We start from the raw sequence: 20,314 nt of genomic DNA on the forward strand, positions 1-20,314 counted from the left end.
TTCCTTTGTGGAACACCTGCCACAAATTCTCCATCAGATAAAATCTTATTCATTCCTCAAATCTCATTTCAGATGTCATATCTTACAGGAAGCCCTCCTTGGTTACCCTATCCTCTATGTCCCTGTTATATGTCACCGTAATCCTATGGACTCTTGTGTTTACCTGTGTTGTAGCATTTTCCATACTGCATTGTAATTGTTTACTTCTTTTTCATTCCCCTTTTTGTGAGAACGTATTTCACACAGACTTTACTCAAGAGTATAAGTAGAGAGTTACTTAAAGTTTCTCATGTTTGGCATTTCTCACTTTCTTTGTTGGCAGCTAGTGCTTGGCCTTATCAAACTTGAGGTCTTTAACCCAGTTGCAACTTGTGGCCCTTTGTTCAGTGTCTTTTATTTTAAGTTACTTCCCCCAGCACTGCTTTTCAGAAGTGCAAGGAATAGACCAATAACAGGCTATGGAGAAGATTCATCTCCCTGCTTTTCAACATTCCAGGCTGGGGACAATTTTCTCAACAACTAGCAATTGAACAATGGTGATGTAGGACTTAAAATGGTACTCCTTCATCTCTGACTATCTAAACAAGTTCTGGGAGACCCAGTTATTCTTCAGTTTGAGATCTGAGTAGACATAAAATGACTTCCTATACTCAAAAGACTAAAGATGAAAGCAGACTTTCCCATTTCAATTACAGTGTGATAAACAGGTTTATGCAGGGTTCCAGTCACATTTTAGTATTTCTTGAATGATACTCTGTATGACCTCCTAGAATTGGGACAAAAGTTATGTTTGACTGACCTGTCCATTCAAACTTCCATGTATAGCCTCACACCACCTTCTACTCTAGTTGGTTACATCTAGTTCACCATTGGAACAACTAAATTTATGTCTACCACCAGAAGTAAACCTTTCAGTGTCCCAATAGTTGAATTTCTGGGGTCTAGCTACTGCAGATTTTGCTTGTGGAAGAGCTCTTTATGTGATGGGGTTGGAGAGGCTTCTTCCACTTGGTAACTTTTTCAGGTAGTTGTATGTGAGGCGTGAGGGAAAATATGGATGTAACATATTAATATATGACATATAGGATGATAGGAGGTTTATTTGTACATACAGTATGGCAACCATAAAACACATGATTTAAGAAGCAATTTATGTGTGGTGTGGTTTTATTTGTCAGGAAAATGCAATCTTATTTGAGGGACAGCCTCTGCCATTGGTGTAAGTCCAGTGCCAGTCAGCTCAGTGGTGGGACAAGAGGCAGGGAGGGTCCTCCACACAATGTGATCTAAACATACAGGGTACTTAAAGCACAGTGGTTTATTTAGCGATGTTTGGGGAGTCACCTCTCTGCAATGTGGGTTGCTATGACTTCAGTGCAAAGGCAGGAGAAGGCTGTGACACTATAAAACTAGCCCTGGGGGATGCAGCCAAACCTGGGAAAAGCACTACATGAACACTGATATAATAGCAAAGATACTATTAGCAACAAAACAATGGAAACAGAACTAGCTACCACTTTTTGAGAATTTACTATATACTAGGAGGTGTTCAAACCACCTACAACCTATACATGTTTTCAGTATTTCACTTAAACCCAACAATGCCTCTGGAAAATAGATATGATCCTCTTTTTACGCAGCAAAAATTAAAACTCAGTGAAGTTAACTATGCCAAACCATGCAGATAGTAAGCAATGGACATGGGTTTGGAACCCAGGACTCTCTTACTCCAAAGCCCATGCTCTTTCTGTTAGACTGTACAAGTTTCAAGAATACCGTATGAGTTTTACATGCATTTAGTTCTAATAATTTTCCTCTTGGCTTTTACCAGAGGAGGGATCATTTATCAGCTGCAGAAGAGAGTAATAAGGATCTGTAGGAAGAAGTACAACAATTAAATGAACTAAAATCTCATTTAGTCACCAAAGTTTCTCAATTATCCTCAACCAAACACCTTTGTAGTTCTCTCCAATCCATTTCCTCTTCTCTGTGCCCACCTCTGTGTAGGTCCTCTTATCTGTACTATTGAAATAACTTTGTAAGTAGCCTCTACCTCCAATATCTCCCCCTATCTACTCTCCACAGATATCCTTTAGTGGTATTTTCAAATCAAGTCATTCTCATCCTCAAAACAATTCATTGAATACCCATTGCCAAAGGAATTGAGGACATAAATAGTTAGGTTCCTCATAAACTTTTTGAGCTTCATTTACTATATTTTCAGTCTTAACAAACTCCTATAGTTTCTCAAGCACAATGTACTCTAGTGAGACATTGGAATATATCTCTTATCTTAATTTCCCCTGAATTAATGCATCTCTTTTCTATACTTAGATTATATTCAGGCCATTGTTTCCTATATGAAAGCTTCTAAGTATTGCTAAGATGAGATATCACAACTATATGGATTTGTATTTCTAAATACTTATGGCTTTTAGGCTGCTTTTGACCCTCCATGCTCTGTGATAATTTGATGTTTTTCTAGAGTACTCTCTTCTCCATTTCCCACAATAGCTTGTTGGAACCTCCATGAGCCTCCTTCCATCCTCTACTTCATCACTTCCACCTTTATTTAACCTCCCTACTATTCCAGATAATTGAAGTCTTTCCCTTCTTCCTACAAACATGTACACATTTGACCTATCACTAACTACTTTCCCTCCTGCCTCAGTGGAAAAGTATCCTCATTACGCCTTAGAAAAAAATCCTTTTACCTGTGCTCTGGGTTTCATTTCCTTCCATTTGCTCTAGACTCAAGCCATTTGCTCTGTCTTGTTTTGTTTTTAATTCCTCGACTTCCTTTTCTACTGATTTTTATCCTATAAATACATTCAAGTTTTTTCCTGCTATGCTATCCCTTCTCTGGAATTCACTTTCTTTAACAGTTCAACCTTTTGAAAAATGTAGCAGTCACTAGCTATAATTTTCACTAATCAGGAAAGGTCTACAAAAAGAAGTTAGAGAAACAGGAACTAATTTGTGTGGATCATGTGTTTATTGAGAGACAGAATAAAAATGGATGTTATGTAAGGAGAGAGAAAGAAGTAAAGGAAAATAATGAAAGTGAAAGGGCAGCAAAAAACAGCTGGAGTAAACTAGTAGTTACTGAAAGAAAAAGACAACGTGGGTTTGCTACATAAAACATCCTCAGAGCAGAAAATGAGAGACACAGGCTTAAGAAAATAAATACTACACATTCCCTGAAGATGGAGATGGTGTCCTAGACACAGAAGTAGGAGGAGCAGAGATATGGGTAATAGAAATTCAAATTGACAAAACCACAATGAGATACTACCTCACACTAGTCAGAATGGCTAAAATTTACAATTCAGGAAATGACAGATGCTGGTGAGGATGCAGAGAAAGGGGAACCCTCCTACACTGTTGGTGGGAATGCAAGCTGGTGCAGCCATTCTGGAAAACAGCATGGAGGTTTCTCAAAAAGTTGAAAATAGTGCTATCCTATGACCCAGCAATTGCACTACTGGGTATTTACCCTAAAGATACAAATGTAGTGATTCAAAGGGGCACGTGCACCCGAATATTTATAGCAGCAATGTCCACAATAGTCAAACTATGGAAAGAACCTAGATGTCCATCAACAGATGAATGGATAAAGAAGAAGTGGTATATATATACAATGGAATACTATGCAGCCATCAAAAGAAATGAAATCTTGCCATTTGCGACGACGTGGATGGAACTAGAGGGTATTATGCCTAGTGATGTAAGTCAATCAGAGACAGACATTATCATATGATCTCCCTGATATAAGGAAGTGGAGAGGCAATATGGGGGGTTTGGGGGGTAGGAAAAGAATAAATGAAACAAGATGGGATTGGGAGGGATACAAATGATAAGAGACTCTTAATCTCACAGAACGAACAGGGTTGCCAGGGGGAGGGGGGTAGGGAGAGGGTGGTGGGGTTATGGGCATTGGGGAAGGTATGTGCTGTGGTGAGTGCTGTGAAGTATGTAAACCTGGTGATTCACAGACTTGTACCCCTGGGGCGAATAATACATTATATGTTAATTAAAAAAAGAAATTCAGATTGATTAGAGAGGAATGTCTATTTGTTTATTTTTCTCCCTTAACTTTAACTTTTTCCTGTATCTGAACCTATCCTTTTTTTCTGCCTCTGAGAAAGAAGTTCCTACATGCCTTCCTGTCAGAGCTAATTACTGCATGTACATGGTTAACTGATTCCACATCTTGATTTTTCAGCATCTTGCTTCAGTAATTATCCTCACTTCACATGCTACAATTTTTACCCTATATTTTTATTCCCTCCCTCTTTCCCTTCCCTTCAATTTCCTTCCCTTCCCTCTTTGCCTCTCACTCTTCTTGCCTTTATTTCTCTCTCTCTAAATACACACATACACATGTATACACACATATGTGTATATATCTATATATGTACGTGTGTGTGTGTGTGTGTGTATCCTACTTTGTACCAAATTCCTTTCCTTATGCCTACAATCACACAAAGGATTCTCCAGGTCTAAGAGCATTCATCCCTTAATCCTGATAAATTCGTGAGTTGTCTCATTTCTTACCTTCCCTTTATCACCAAACTTCACTGAAGAGTAGTCTACAATTGCTGCCTCTACTTCCTCACACCTGCTGTCTAGCTTCTGTACCTTCCAGTCTACTGAAACATCTTATTTGAAGATTACTGATGACTTCCTAATTGTTGAACTTAATGCTTCTTAGAACTCCTCCTCCTCTGTATCTTGGAAACATTCATTTGGAAACATTTATTTCTTTGGCTTCAATAATATTTCAGTCTCTGAATTCTTCTTCTAACTCAGGACAACTTTTCTCCTTAACTTGCTTCTTTCTCTCCCTACCCCATAAGGGTGGGTATTCCTCTTGGATACTCCTTCTCATTTTTTCTCTGATTTTGGGCTTGGTGATTTCACTCACCTCTACAATTTTAACTATCTTTTCTATGTAGTGGACTTCCAGTTTTTATCTGTATGTCCAACCTCTCAGCCCTGCATCTCTGTGTAGTTGATGAACAGCTAGATTCAGATGACTTTCAAGCACGTTACATTCAATTATATCCAAAGCTGAGCCCTTTGACCAAAGCCAGCATGTCCCCTTCTGTCTTTCCTTTGTTAAGTTTTGCTCTCTTCCTAGTCACCCAAATAGAACATTTGGATATATCTTTGATTCTTTCGTTTATTCTTTCAGTAAGGATTTGAGAATCAGTTATGTTACCACCACCAGTTTAAAAACTTCCAATGGTTTACTCTTTACTATTCAATAGAACTGAAATTCTTAGGTTAACAATATGCTCTAAAACATGCCCCCACCTTATATTTCTTAATTTACAACACTTGCTTTCAGCCAATGGGAACTAGCCATTCTGAAAATGCATCCTATGATGAGCATTTACACTTTGGTGAATTTTTTAATTGCCATTTGGAATATGATCATTTCCCATACCACATTTTGCTTATTAAAATCTTATTTATGCTTTTGTGTGCCCCTGTGTTAGCCTCTAAAATCTTACTAAAAATCTTATATCTATTTATAAAATCCTATTTATTTATTTATTTCAAAACCACCTCAAATTCATCTATCGTATAAGTAAACCATGTTTTCCGTACCCACAAATAATTTAATTTCTCTATTTCCACAACATACTGTTGCTTGCTTATAGTACTTGTCCATTATTCATATGGCATGGCTTTGGGTTTTCCTGTTACTGAAAAGGAGAGACTACAACAGAGGATTTTTGGTAAAATATCATCATGTAAATGTTTGAAAGATAGGAGATCTGAATTGGAAGACATGACGGAGGATATCAATTAGGGAGAAGAACAGTTTGGATTTGTAAATTAAGGATGCAGTGTCCTTTCTTCATTCTTCATAAAGTAGAGTGGTTTTGGAGTAGAGGGACATTTCAGTTTCATCTCAGAAAAGGGAATAAGGCCAGAGATAATTGGAAATTAACCAGTGAAGCCGAATACTTAGAAAATTGTGTGCAAAAGTGTAGACTTGAAAGATTATTTGGAAGTGTATGCTAGTCCTTGGCATTATGCTTACATAAAAGGGAAGTCATCCAGTAGGGTTGACAGGATTTATATGCAAGAGAGAGTAGAGGTCTGACGTATAAAATGAAAGATAGCACTTTTTCTGAGCATGCAATAGTAATAGCTGAAATTAATTTCTTAAAAGCTTGGAAATTTGGCAGAGGTAAATGGGAGATGAGCAAATTCCTTTAAGTAAGAAAAAGCATTGAAAAAGATGAGGAATGGTCAAGGAGAGAGAAGCCCAGCTTTCATTTCAAGCTGTCAGAGAGGATTGGTACAGATGAAAAAATAATTTGTAGAAAGCTCTCAAGGAAAGAAATGAAGCCAAATGCTTTGAAGAGAAAAAATAGAGCTGTAATGCAGGAATGGATATAGGCTAACATAGGGGCACACAAAAGCAAGCAGAGTGACTCAGCAACAGACTTCACAGCTCAAAAGTGAGTGACTGTCATGAACAAGATGTTGAGAAAATCTGAATCTGCTTTTGGTATGGATGTGGCACAGTGGAAAATTTACATGCTCTTGGGTCAGAGATGGTTTTAGTCCCACTTCTACCACTTACCAGTTTTTCGAACTTGGGAAAATCTCTCAGCTTCCAGATCTTTGAATTTCTCATCTGTAAAGTGATTTCACATTGTTGTGAAGCTCAAATAGACAATATTTGTGAAAATATATTGAGCAAAATTTAGATATTATTATTCTAGGACTTTTTTTTTGCATGAGGCGAGCAAACATTTATTTGTGGGTTTCCTTTCCGCTCCAGCTTTATTGAGATATAATGGACATGTAACCTTGTGTTCATTTAAGGTTTATGACATACTGGTTTTTTTATATCAATATATTACAGAATGATTATATCTGTGGGTTTCTATCTATAGTAGATAGAATAAGAAGGAAATCACCAATATGATTTAAAAAAAGGAAAGCGAATGATATATGAGCAAAGAAAAACTTAAAAACTGGAAGTCTCGGGGTGCCTGGGTGGCTCAGTGGGTTAAGCCTCTGCCTTCGGCTCGGGTCATGATCCCAGGGTTCTGGGATCGAGCCCCGCGTGGGACTCTCTGCTCAGCGGGGAGCCTGCTTCCCCTCTTTCTCTCTGCCTGCCTCTCTGCCTACTTGTGATCCCTCTGTCTGTCAAATAAATTAATAAAATCTTAAAAAAAAAGAAACTGGAAGTCTCTGACATTATGTATATATGTATTATATATAAACAGTTTTACATGTTATTTATATATAAGCAGTTTTATATATTTATTATATATATATAGTTGCAAGTTGACAATGGCACTTTATTTTTCTTTTCAACACCCTGTTCTACAGCTTCCTTGGCCCTTTTTGCCCAGGTGCCAAAGAGCCGGGCATTGGCACATGCCATTTGAAGACTGGCAAATGCTTTGAAGTTCCTCTTCTCCTCTGTAATGACTCTGGCTTTTTCCTTACAGACATTCCATATGTGCATGACTGGTCCTGTCAGCTGGGTAGTCAATTTGAATTCTTCAGCAGAGCTGTCTTCCTTCTTCGGGTCTAAGGCTTCCTGGGGAAGAGAATGAGCTTGGAGCCTTTCTCCTTCAGCCACTTCACATTGGTCTGTGGCAATTCTGTGGGGTTTTTTTCTGCCTTCTTGGATTCACTGAGATTCCAATGATCCATGCCACCTTCTTGTGGAGACCAACCACCCATAAATTCCATGCTGAAGGCCCTGCCAGCTTGCAGTTTGGTGTGATACCTCACCATAGGGCACTTTAGGATGGGCTGGATGGGACTGGATGTGAGTGCTCCAGGCCATGTGGTGTGCCTTGGCTTGCAGGCCTTGAGCCTGTGGATCTTCTCTGCTGGCTGGTTGAACCATGTGGCCATGACACTGCCAGGCCTTGTGGAAGTGGGGCTTCAACATCATGGCATTTGGGCTGGGTGTCATGGCTGTTGCCTACAGACCTCCTCCAAGCGAGAAAGGCCAGCAGGAAAACAATATATGTATTTTTAAAGTTTTTATTTTAATCACCTGGTGCTCATTAGGACCAGTGCACTCGTTAATTCCCATCACCTATTTCACCCATCCCCTCTCACCTCCCCTCTGGCAACCATCAGTTTGTTCTCTATAGCTAAGTCTGTTTCTTGGTTTCTCTCTTTCTCATTTCCCCTTTGCTTGTTTGTTTGGTTTCTTAAATTCCACATATGAGTGAAATCCTATGATATTTGTCTTTCTCTGACTGACTTATTTCACTTAGCATAATACACACTCTTCCTCCATCCACATTGTTGCACAGAGCAAGATTTCATTCTTTTTTATGGCTGAATACACACACACACATATGCATATATATGTGTATATATATACATATACATCTTTGTATATTCATCTATGGACACTTGGGCTGCTTCCGTAATTTGGCTATTGCAAATAATGCTACTATAAACATATCCCCTTGAATTAATATTTTTGTATTCCTTGGGTAAATACCTAGTAGTGCAGTTCAGCAGATTGTTTGCTATAGCTCTGTGAAAAATGCTGTTAGTATTTTGATAGAATTGCATTAAATGTGTAGATTGCTTTGGGTAGACTTTTTTTTTTTTTTGAGATATTTTAATACTATTTGTTCTTCCAGTCCACCACATGGAATGTCTTGCCATTTCTTTGTGTCATCTTCAACTTCTTTCATCTGTGTTTTAACAGTTTTTATAGTACAAATCTTTCACCTCTTTGGTTAGGTTTATTCCCAGGTATCTTATTATTTTTGGTGCCATTGTAAATGGGGCTGTTGTCTTAATTTCTCTTTCTGCTGCTTCATTATTGGTATATAGAAATGCAACAGATTTCTGTAGAATGATTTTGTATCCTGTGACTTTGCTGAATTTATCAGTTCTAGCAGTTTTTTGCTGGTGGCTTTCAGGTTTTCTTACTGACTTTTGTGTGGGTGTGTGTGTTATGTTAGTCACCACACAGTACATCCAGGTTTTCTATATGTAGTATTATGTCATCTGCAAATAGTGAAAGTTTTACTTCTTCCTTACTGATTTGGATGCCTTTTATTTCTTTTCTTTTCTATCTTTTCTTTTTGAGAGAGCATGTGTGAGTGGGGTGGAGGAGGGACAGAGGGAGAGAGAGAGAAAATCTCAAGCAGGCTCCACACCCAGCACAGAACCCAACATGGGGCTTGATCCTACAATCCTGAGACCATGACCAGAGCCAGAATCAAGAGTTGGTGCTCAAACAACTGAGCCATGCAACAGCCCCTACTTTTTATTTCTTTCTGTTGTCTGCTGTGGCTAGGACTTCCAATATTGAATAACTATAACTATAACTAAACTATATACATAAATATATATAAATATGTAAAAAATATATATATAAAATATATATATTTATATATAATGTATTATTTGTTTCAGGGGTACAGGTCTGTGAATCATCAGTTTTATACAATTCACAGAACTCACCATAGCACATACCCACCCCAATGTCCATCACCCCGCCACCCCATTCCTCCCATCCCCCTCCCCTCCAGCATCCCTCAGTTTGTTTCCTGAGATTAAGAGTCTCTTAAGGTTTGTCTTCCTCCCTTTTGTTTCATTTTTCCCTCCCTTCCCCCCACGAACCCCCTCCTTGCCTCTCAAATTCCTCATATCAGAGAGATCATATGACAATTGTTTTTCTCTGATTGGCTTATTTCGCTTAGTATAATACCCTCTAGTTCCATCTATGTCTTTGCAAATGGAAAGAATTTATTTTTTGATGGCTGCATAGTATTCTATTGCCTATATACACCATCTTTTTTTAATAATATATTTTTTTATTTTTTAAAAAATACTTTATTTATTTATTTGACAGAGAGAGAGAGAGAGATCACAAGTAGGCAGAGAGGCAGGTGGCGGGGGGTTGGGAGGAGGCAGGCTCCCTGCTGAGCAGAGAGCCCGATGCGGGGCTCGATCCTAGGACCCTGAGATCATGACCTGAGCCGAAGGCAGAGGCTTTAACCCTCTGAGCCACCCAGGTGCCCCAATAATATTTTTTAGAAAAAAATTTTTAAGGTTCATAGTGGTACTATTCATGATGCATGAAATGTAACAGTATGTCTAAAAGAGTAAAATGTGATGAGTGAACTTCAGACATCATGAAAGGAGCCAGAGGACATTCATTATATTTAAATAAACATTAAAATAAACATTAAATAAACATTATATCTAAATAAACAAAGTGCAATTTTATATGCCATACAAAGTTATACTGGGTCAGAGAAGGGGGCTGTCATATACAAATAAAACATAACTATGTGACTCTAGACCCTACTCTCTATATATCTCTATGTGCTCATTGAACGTTGAAAAGAAGTGAATAATGTTCAGGATGAGATCACCCAACCCTTGAGGCCCTTTATTGTATCTGTGTTAAAGAACCTGCTTCTGAGAAAATGCACATTGAAAGTAAATGAAATTGCATGTAAAAGTGAAAATGGAAGGGGTACTCTAATGACCCAAGTTTTTTCCAAATCCTTATTGCTAAATCCTTAGGTTAGTTCTGCATTAGGTCTCAGATTATTAATAGCCTCCCAGCTGACCCTATGTCCAGTCTTTTTTTTTTTTTAAAGATTTTATTTATTTATTTGACAGAGAGAGATCACAAGTAGGCAGAGAGGCAGGCAGAGAGAGAGGAGGAAGCAGGCTCCCTGCTGAGCAGAGAGCCCGATGTGGGACTCGATCCCAGGACCCTGAGATCACGACCTGAGCCGAAGGCAGCGGCTTAACCCACTGAGCCACCCAGGCGCCCCCTATGTCCAGTCTTAAAACTCTTCAATCAATAGTATGCTTTTGTGTAAAAGTGAGCTTTTAAAAACACAATTCTGAACATGTTACTTACTGATCTGCTCAAAAAATCTTTAATGGTTGCCCACAATCTATAGCAAGGCTCGGCAAACTTTTTCTGTAAAGGGCCAGATAGTAAATATTTTAGACTTTGTTGTCTAGACACAGTCTTTGTAGAATAGGCTTCTTAGTTGTTGTTTCTCTTACATTACTTAACAATTTAAAAACTAATCTTAGCTCATGGGCTTTTTAAGCCAAGAGCTGGATTTGGCTATAGTTTATTGACTTGTAAATAAAGTGCTAGCTCCTTAATATAGCATAACAGTCTCCCTATAATCTGGCCTACTGCTTTCTTCTCAAGTTTTATGTATTGCCAAAACACTTCCCACACCTTCTGCTGTGGGAATTAAATTGTTGGCACTATCTGGAAGTACACCAAGCTGGGTTTTGTACTGCTGTACTTGTTGGTATTGCATCCGCTAAAATTGTCCTCCTTTATCCAATTGGCAAGCTACTTCTCTCCCAAGACTACAAAAGGTGTCATCTCTTCTATTAAATATTTCCTGACTGCCCATTTAGAATTGGTCTCCGTAACCTGTACAAATATGGATCACATATTTGTATCTACAGCACTTCACTGTGCTTATTTACTCCCCAACTCGAATGTGAGTCTCTCAAAGGCAGAGAATGACATACTTGGATTTGTACCTCTGACATACAATAGCCTTTTAATAAATTTTTGTTAAATAAATGGCCCCAGGCATTGTGTTAGGAAGTCATCCAACACAAGAAACAACATAAAGAGAAGTGAAGAGAGATTGGCAGCCCTCTGAATTGTGCATGACCCCCACACAGAAGCAAGTTATTATATTTGTTGTCTGTAGAGAAGTTCCCTGATTTCCACTTTTATATCTTGTCATGATTTCCCTATACACTCATCAGGGCATGAGGGTGGTTACACAGATCCTCATGGCAGACTTTTTCTTGAAGCAGTAATGCCATCTAACAGTGCCTGTGTTTTTAGAATCCTAATGTGGACTCAAAACCTATCTTCCAATAAACATACTATAAAAATGTTTTTCTGAAAATAAAAGGAGAAGAATCCATGAAACAAGATGGGATAGGGAGGGAGACAAACCATAAGTGACTCTTAATCTCACGAAACAAACTGTGGGTTGCTGGGGGGAGGGGGGTTGGGAGAAGGGGGGTAGGGTTATGGACATTGGGGAGGATATGTGCTTTTGGGTAAATTGGAAGGGGAGATGAACCATGAGAGACTATGGACTCTGAAAAACAATCTGAGGGGTTTGAAGTGTCGGGGGGGTGGGAGGTTGGGGTACCAGGTGGTGGGTATTATGGAGGGCACGGCTTGCATGGAGCACTGGGTGTGGTGAAAAAAAAATGAATACTGTTTTTCTGAAAATAAATAAATTGGAAAAAAAAGAAAAAAAAATAAATACGAATCTTTAGAATGTAAAAATGTTTTTCTGAAAATAAATAAATTGAAGAACAAAAAAACCAAAAAAACAAAAAACAAAAAACCATACTTTAAAAAAGTATTCCTAAGGGTTTTAGTATTATTAGTGATAGAATGGTGACCTAAATAGGTGTTGGTGAGCTGCCTTTGGAATGTAGCTACTCTGTGTCAGTGGAGAAAACGTGCTCTGAGTTCCTTGCTGATGACTTATGAGTTAACTTTTGGACATAACTCATTCCTAAGTTTGGGGCCGTCTTTACTTAAAATATATCAAGCATAGGTCAGAGGAACTGGAATAGGAGTCAACCAGATTAAAAGCAAAGCCATAAAAGTGAGAGCCAAAGAGAAATGTGATATAACTGTGTTTCTAAAACTAGAGAATGGCGTGGTGAGGCTCCTTGTTGTACAGTCTGGAGAGGAAAATGCATAAAGGAAATTGACTTTGAAAAACAAATTATAGGAGTATTTGGCAACTTTCAGAAAATTGCTATAATATCTCAGCAGTTTTTAAAAAAATTGCTCTTCAATAAATAACAATTTATAAAAAATTGCTATTCAATAAATAACAATTTATTGAATTCTTATTATGTGCCAGTAACCACTCTAAGAATTTTTTTATTATGTTCAGTTAGCCGGCATATAGTACATCATTAGTTTTTTGATGTAGTGTTCAGTGATTCATTAGCTGCATATAACACCCAGTGTTCATCATCACACCTGCCCTCCTTAATACCCATCACCCGGTTACCCCATCCTCCCACTTTCCTCCCCTCTCTAACCCTCTGTTTTTTTTCCCAGAATCCAAAGTCTCTCATGGTTTGAGTCTCTCTCTTATCTTTTCCTGTTCAGTTTTCCCTCCCTTCCCCTGTGGTCCTCCATGCTATTCCTTATTTTCCACATACGAGTGAAACCATATGATAATTGTCTTTGTCTGCTTGACTTATTTCACTCAGCATAATCCCCTCCATCTTCCATTCACATTGCTGCCAATGGTGGGTAGTCATCCCTTCTGATGTCTGAGTAATATTCCTTTGTCTATATGAACCGCATTTTTATCCATTCATCTGTTGAAGGGCATCTTGGCTCTTCCACATTTTGGCTATTGTGGACATTGCTGCTATGAATATTGGGGTGCATGTACTCCTTCTTTTCACTACATCTGTATCTTTGGGGTAAATACCTAGTAGTCCAATTTCTGGGTCATAGGGTAGCTCTATTTTTAATGTCTTGGGAAACCTCCATACTGTTTTCCAAAGTGGCTTTACCAGGTTGCATTCCTATGAACAGTGGTGAGGATGTAAAGAAAGGGGAACCACTCTAAGAATTTTATATAAATTATCAATTAAACACACACACACACATACATACAGAATAATTTCTTTACCCCTACTGGGGCAAATGGAGTGTGAGTTCTACTTCCTGATTATTATAATTTTTTGCCCAAAGATTTTATACACACACACACACACACACACACACACACAAACACACAATGATCAACCTTCAGAAAGCAAAGAAAGAGGTCAAGGATGGAAAATAGTGTGCCCAGATATCTATCTACCCAAGAGAAGAGTGTGGGAGGAAAGAAAACTTTAGAAGCAAGACATAACTATCTTCTCAATGTGTTATGACAGAAAAATTCCAGAGTCAGTCAAAGTTAAGATGAGAAAAAGAATCAGAAATTACCATAATACAAAGTGTACAGTACATGTTGGCTGAAGTGCATATGGCATCTTATTAAATGGGGAAGAAGGAGAAAAGTAATCACAATCTTGGCCATGAAGACTCTTGGGTAGAGCAGAAATACTAAGGCTCATGAATGTGTATGAGAAGTAGGAGTAGAAATGGCCAGAGGGTCGCTAAGGCACATCATGGAAGAGAAGACAGAGAAACAGGAGAAGGCAAAAGAATAACAATTTCAGTTTAGACATTTTTGTAAGAAATTGATATGATGAAAATTAATATTTGTAGAAGCAATGTTGGTTGGGAAAAGATTTATTAGTATGTATGATATGCAAACTACTTTAAAATAAGAAATTATTAAGTATAAACTAGCACAATTTATTAAAGGATAAAGTGCTTTATACATACAAAAGATACTTCTTGCCATGAAATGTTAACACCTAAATATGGGAATTAAGGGGTTATTTGTCCGTTAAGTTCAAATTGAGGCAGACACCTATAAAATGTGATATGAGGAACAAATACTATACAATGGTTGTATAACTATTGTGCTACATATGAATTTTATGCAGTTTGTGTGGCAAGAAAGATGTTTGGTCAAAAATAACTTGCTCTTTAGACCTCAGAAAAGAACCTGTCCCTGATGGACTACTATAGTTGTAGGATTCACCTTTGCCTATCTCCTACTATTATGCTCTCTCTGAACTATTCATAGCTTTAGATCGTATTCATAGCTTTAGATCATAGTGTAACTTGAAAAAATGTTAACATTTATGGTGAATTTGTTAAAGAGTGTCTAGTAGTGACCTTGTAGAATATTCACCAAGATTTTTGATGTTGTTTGTTTTTAGATTCAAAGCACATTCATATCTTTAGATCATAATGTGATTTGAAAAAATGTGAACATTTATGGTAAATTTGTTAAAGAGTGTCTAGTAGTGACCTTGTAGAATTTCCACCAAGATTTTTTATGTTGTTTGTTTTAAAAAACATAAATTGAAATTTTATGGACAAAGTTTTCATTGTTTTTCCTGCACATTGAAGAGGTTTAAAGGGAGCCATTAAGATTTTTCCTTTTCTTTGGTAACTTCCTAAGTGTGGCTTTTACATCCTTGTTTCTCAGGGTGTAAATGAGGGGAAATAACATGGGAGTAACTGCTCCATAAAATGTTAAAAAGAATTTGTATTCTTCCTGAGAGTCCTTTGAAGTTTCAGGTACATGTAGATGGCTATACCATTAAATATGGTGACCACAATTAGCTGGGGTCCACAGGTGGAGAAAGCTGAGTTTGGCCTGAACAGAGTGGACCCTCAGCACGAGGACCACAGTGTGGAAGTAGGAAATGTGGACAAAAGTGAATGGCAGGGGCAGTGTGAATATACTGACAACCAGATCCAGACTCCGACTGACAGGAGTGTCAGAGCAGAAGAGCTTCAGCAGGGCCTGAATCTCACAGGTAAAATAGTTGGTAGAATACAGAATGGTATTCTGTCCACAATAACAAGCAGGCCTTGCAATTACTGCTAAGACTGCTACTAGAAAGGCACTGGCCCAGGTTCCCAAGGCCAGCTGTATGCAAACCTGATTATTCATAATGGTGGTAAAATGCAAGGGATTAGAGATTGCAACAAACCTGTTATAAGCCATGACAGCAAGGAAGAGACATTCTGTCATCCCTGGAAAGAGGGATGTGGTCATTTGGGCATAACAGCTGGTATAGAAAATGATGGGGAAGTCCCTGAAACATTGGGCCAAGACATATGGTTCCCAGCTGGTTGAGTAGCAGATACCAAGGAAGGATAAATTACTGAGGAAAAAAATACATGAGGATATGAAGTTGAGAATCCCATCTCACTACAACAATAAAGCTGTTTCCAAACATTGTGATCAGGTAGAAAAAAAGCAGTCCCAAGAAGACAGTCTGGAGTTGAGACTGTTGGGAAAATTCAGTGAGCAGTCACCTTAGAGGCATTGTCTCCAGGCTGCCCTTTTAGTCATCTCAAGTACTGGGAAAAACAACAAAATGTAATGTCACCTATATTAGGAAGTAAGAGGAATACCATCTTAGTAGCCTGTTAGAGTTCACGTTCTAGACTTCTGAGAATTATTGTGTGTCATTTGTTTTACTGGGTTAGACTCAGCTGCTCAAGTATCCAATGATGAAAATACAGGTTCTCTTTGCTTTTCTATCTTATAGAAACTTAAAAGGTTAAGTTGTTTGGACCGTGTTAGATCCCAATAGAGGTACTTACTTGATCAAGTAAGACAGTCATTAACACTGAGTTAAACAAAATTATTTTGCTCATAAAGGGGCATTGCTAGATGCTTGACTTTATTCTTGAGAAAAGAAGAGACAAATATGCTACATCTCTCTACCAATCATGTGCATTTATAGATAACTTTATTGAAGTTGGTTCACCAATTAACAAACAATAATTTTTAACTTTAAGCCCAGTGATCCAATTGTGAATGCCTTGAAATAGCTATTTGCTTTTTTCAACTTTTTTTTTTTTTGCTTCTTCTGGTCATATTAAAACCACATATGGATGGCAAATTAGAAAGTTTATATGTAGCTAAAGCAATCAGTCAATTCAATGGAAAAACACCACCAGCCAAAATAACATGAAATACATGAAGTTACTCATGGATTTACTAAAATCTCACTCTTTGTTCAATTGTTCTGACATCTCTCTTCAATGACAGAAGCTTACTATGTGCAGATCACCATCTCCATATAATTTCAAACAAGAGCTTAAAGAGTGATGGGAAAATTTTATTAGATTAAGGATTTTGCGAAGACAATGGTTACCAGAAATTTTGAAGAGACAAATCAAATTTTAGAATACATGTGTCCAAAAGTGTAGAAAGAAAGAAATATAGAAGGAAAGAAGGAAAGAAAGAAGCAAAAGACAGAGCCCTGTCAGTTTTGTGTGATTTTGGTAGGGAGTGAAACAGATGACCCTTTGAAATCTATTTTGGCTTTAGGATTTTCTCATTAAGACATAGAATCAAATATCTCCATACTGTATTGTTATATTAGTGCTGCATATAATTGGGTAATTGTTCATACCTCAAAAGCAGAATGTTAAAATACAGTAAGTGAGGGAGTCAGTGGAATCTAAGCCTAAATTCTGATTTAGCCACTAATAAGATGAACAATAATGAGCAAGTCAGCTTCCTCATATATGAAATGGGAATATCACCTAGCCTCTTGCAGAATTGTTCCAAGAGTAAGATAAGATTATGTCTGTAAATAGCCTAGCACAGTACCTGGCACAATAATTAGCCACACAAACTATGTTACTCTGCATTCAACGTTCACATCCCAGGTAGACTTTTCCTTCAACTTGAATTTCATCCTTGTAAACATGTGTCAAAATGTCATTTCAGCCTACCTTTCTTTGTGAGATTATCATGTTACCAGAAATAATACCATTTGAAGTTTTAGGTTTGAGTAACTATTAAAGAAAGTTTGTGTAAGTCATTAAAATTTGTTCCTGATGGTAGGCGGAGAAGACACATAAAAAGATGAAAATTACTCACTGACTTAGGGTTGGAGGACAGCAACAGAGAAGTGCACCTCATTCATAACAGAAGAATTTTGCAGTTGGCAACACCCCCACAAATGACTAATCTCCAAGAAGAAATTTGATTCCTTCAACAGCAAGGAAAAGAAGTTTAATACAAGCAGCTGTGGTAATAAATCTTCCTATCAGTTGTGGTTATAAGGTTGCAAAATCTTGAGTTAACTGTGCTGGTGAATCATGCACATTTATTTCTACTTGTTAAATATATTTTTCTTTTATTTACATAGAGATGGCTTGTAATAAGGCTTCCATGAAAGGTTGGTGTCCAAAAAACAATGAAGAAATTCATTGTCTAGCATACATAATGATAATACAGTTCATGTCAGTTCATGACATGGAATTTTTCTTTGCCTGTACAAATATGAAAATGAAATTTCTTCTTGAGGTGTCCAAAATTCTGTTACTTTGTTCCCAGACACAGAAAAATAAATTGAGGCAATGTCCTTTCTGAATACATCTAGATATTTTCAAAATATCAGTGTTTGCCAAAAAATGTATAGTGTACTTACAGACTAAAAATATTTAAGTAGCATTAAAAGAAGACACAATTCCAATGCAAGAAGGAATTTTGGAAATTTGGATAATGGTGTGGTGGTTGAAGGATTCATGACCTCAGTCTTGAAGAATAGTTTCCACTTTTGGGATTTAGGGGATATCCCTGCTTTGTAATTTAGTTGCCTAATACAAACATAGAGAGAAAAAACAAAGAAGGAGGAGGAAGCTTCCACTGTATTTCACTTATTAAAATAATGTTCGCTTTTCTCCTAACCTGGTTGATGAGAATTTCAGTGAATGTTCTATATAGCATGGTCGGTAAATATGGTGGTGTTGGATAACCACAGCCAGTCTTTCTCAAAGAGAAACTTTCTCCTGTCTGAGCAGTTCTCCATTAATTTACTTTCTTTTCTGCTAGCAAATTAAATGTTCAGGCAGTACTATGAAGAATTTATATTGAGGAATTTTGGAGAACAAGATGTACATCATAGGATGATTGCATAATTTTTGTGTTCACTGGGTTCTGCAAATGATATGTTGTGTTGGTCAATCCAGTTTTCTTCCAAGAATGATTGTTGGTTCAACAGAGATTAGATGAAGTTTTATTTTTATTTAGTTTTTTAAAAAAAAAAACTTAGGGGAATTTAGATCCTTAGAGTAAGAAGTAAGACTGAGTGGACACTTTAGAGGCTGTAAGCCCCTGGATTTAGTGACCGTAACTGAGTTGCCTCGGCTTTCTCTGGCATTCTACTTTGCACAGAGGAAAGTCTTGAAAAATGTTTGCTGAAAGAAAAGCTCCCTATGTCACTTTGAATGTATTCTTCCATTAAGGTGTTTTTTTAAAATATTGCATTTAATGATACTGTTTGGGGCCACCTGACCCTGAGTAACTATTTTCCCTGAAATTTGTACTTATCAATTTTTGGTACCCCCAAAAAAAAAAGTGTTGGCTGATAGAGTAGTGCTCTGTAGAAAGACAACATAAGAGGATGACTTTCAGCCAAATAGTTACTTCTTACTGGGCATTTGTGGTTCACTCTTTCCATAGAGGGTTGATGGTAAGGGTCTGCTTATGTGAGATACTCATTCCTCAAGAATTTTCTTTGTGATTCTATCCAAGGGACTCTCATCCCCAAATATATTTAATATATTAAAAAATATATTACACTTGTATGGAAATCCACAAAATATGAAGGAGGATAAGATGGAGAATATTTACAAGAGCATACAAATTTGGGAAATTGTAGTGTTATCCAGGAAATATTTCACAGAGGACATGGTTGATGCTTCCCTAATGAAGATTACAGAATTGACATAGAGGCAAACTACACAAACTACAGTAGGAATGGAAGGCTTCAGCTGTCCGGGCATCTGATGGAAGTTTCATTCTGCTAAAAACAGAGCATCTGATACATTTGGGATTTGCCTTACTGACAATTTCACTTCTCAGAAGGTTTAAGAAGCTTTGAGGGTAAATGATGCTATGGACCTAATTATGGTAGAATGGACCAGAATCTTGGGAGAAAATAACCATATCATCTGGGAATTCTTAAAATAAAGAAATTCTATGGCTAGTATTTCTAAAAGGGAGGTTGGCTGTGAGGCCATAGACCTCTCTTTTCTAAATCCATAGACCTCTCTTTTCTAAATCCATAGACCTCTCTTTTCTAAATCTTTTAATTTCTAATCTTTTAATTTCAAATTTCTTAAAGTCTTTGTTGATAGCTTGACCAAAACAGAGACTCACAAGAGATTTAAGATGAAAATAGACTCCTTCACTTTAAATACACAGCACAGAGCATGGAAACAGCACAGACTCAGCTCTCCTGGGTGTAGACAATACTTATTCAGCAATTTTATAAGGTCTAATTGACAGCAACTTTCTTGTCCTATAATCGGAGTCTACTAGACCCATCCCTATTGCATACTGATCTGTGACCTACTCTGAAACTTTACTAGGAAGCCGAATTTTATTTATCTTGTGGATATTTTTTCCTCAGAGCTTTTTGATGTGTATATGGAAGGATTCAATCTAGGCTTCATGGTCATGTAGAATAATTCATTCATTTATCCATTCAACAAATATTTATTGATCTCTTACACTGTGTCAGTTCTCTTCTATTTGCTGAGGATATAGCAATGAACAAAAGAGACAAGATTTTCCTTCTTATTTAATTTGTATTCTGTGGGAATGAGACAGGAAACAAGTAACAAAGTAATTCAGATAGT

The 20,314-nt window shown here is 37.4% G+C and overlaps 1 pseudogene; it reads right to left on the minus strand.

Annotated features, from left to right (window-relative positions):
* Window positions 1–1,802: 1,802 nt before the first annotated feature.
* Window positions 1,803–7,960, minus strand: LOC122896501 (annotated as a pseudogene).
* Between the last annotated feature and the right edge of the window lie 12,354 nt (window positions 7,961–20,314).

Source organism: Neovison vison, chromosome X (genome assembly GCF_020171115.1).
Source record: "Neovison vison isolate M4711 chromosome X, ASM_NN_V1, whole genome shotgun sequence".
In the NCBI taxonomy this organism is placed as follows: domain Eukaryota; kingdom Metazoa; phylum Chordata; class Mammalia; order Carnivora; family Mustelidae; genus Neogale; species Neogale vison.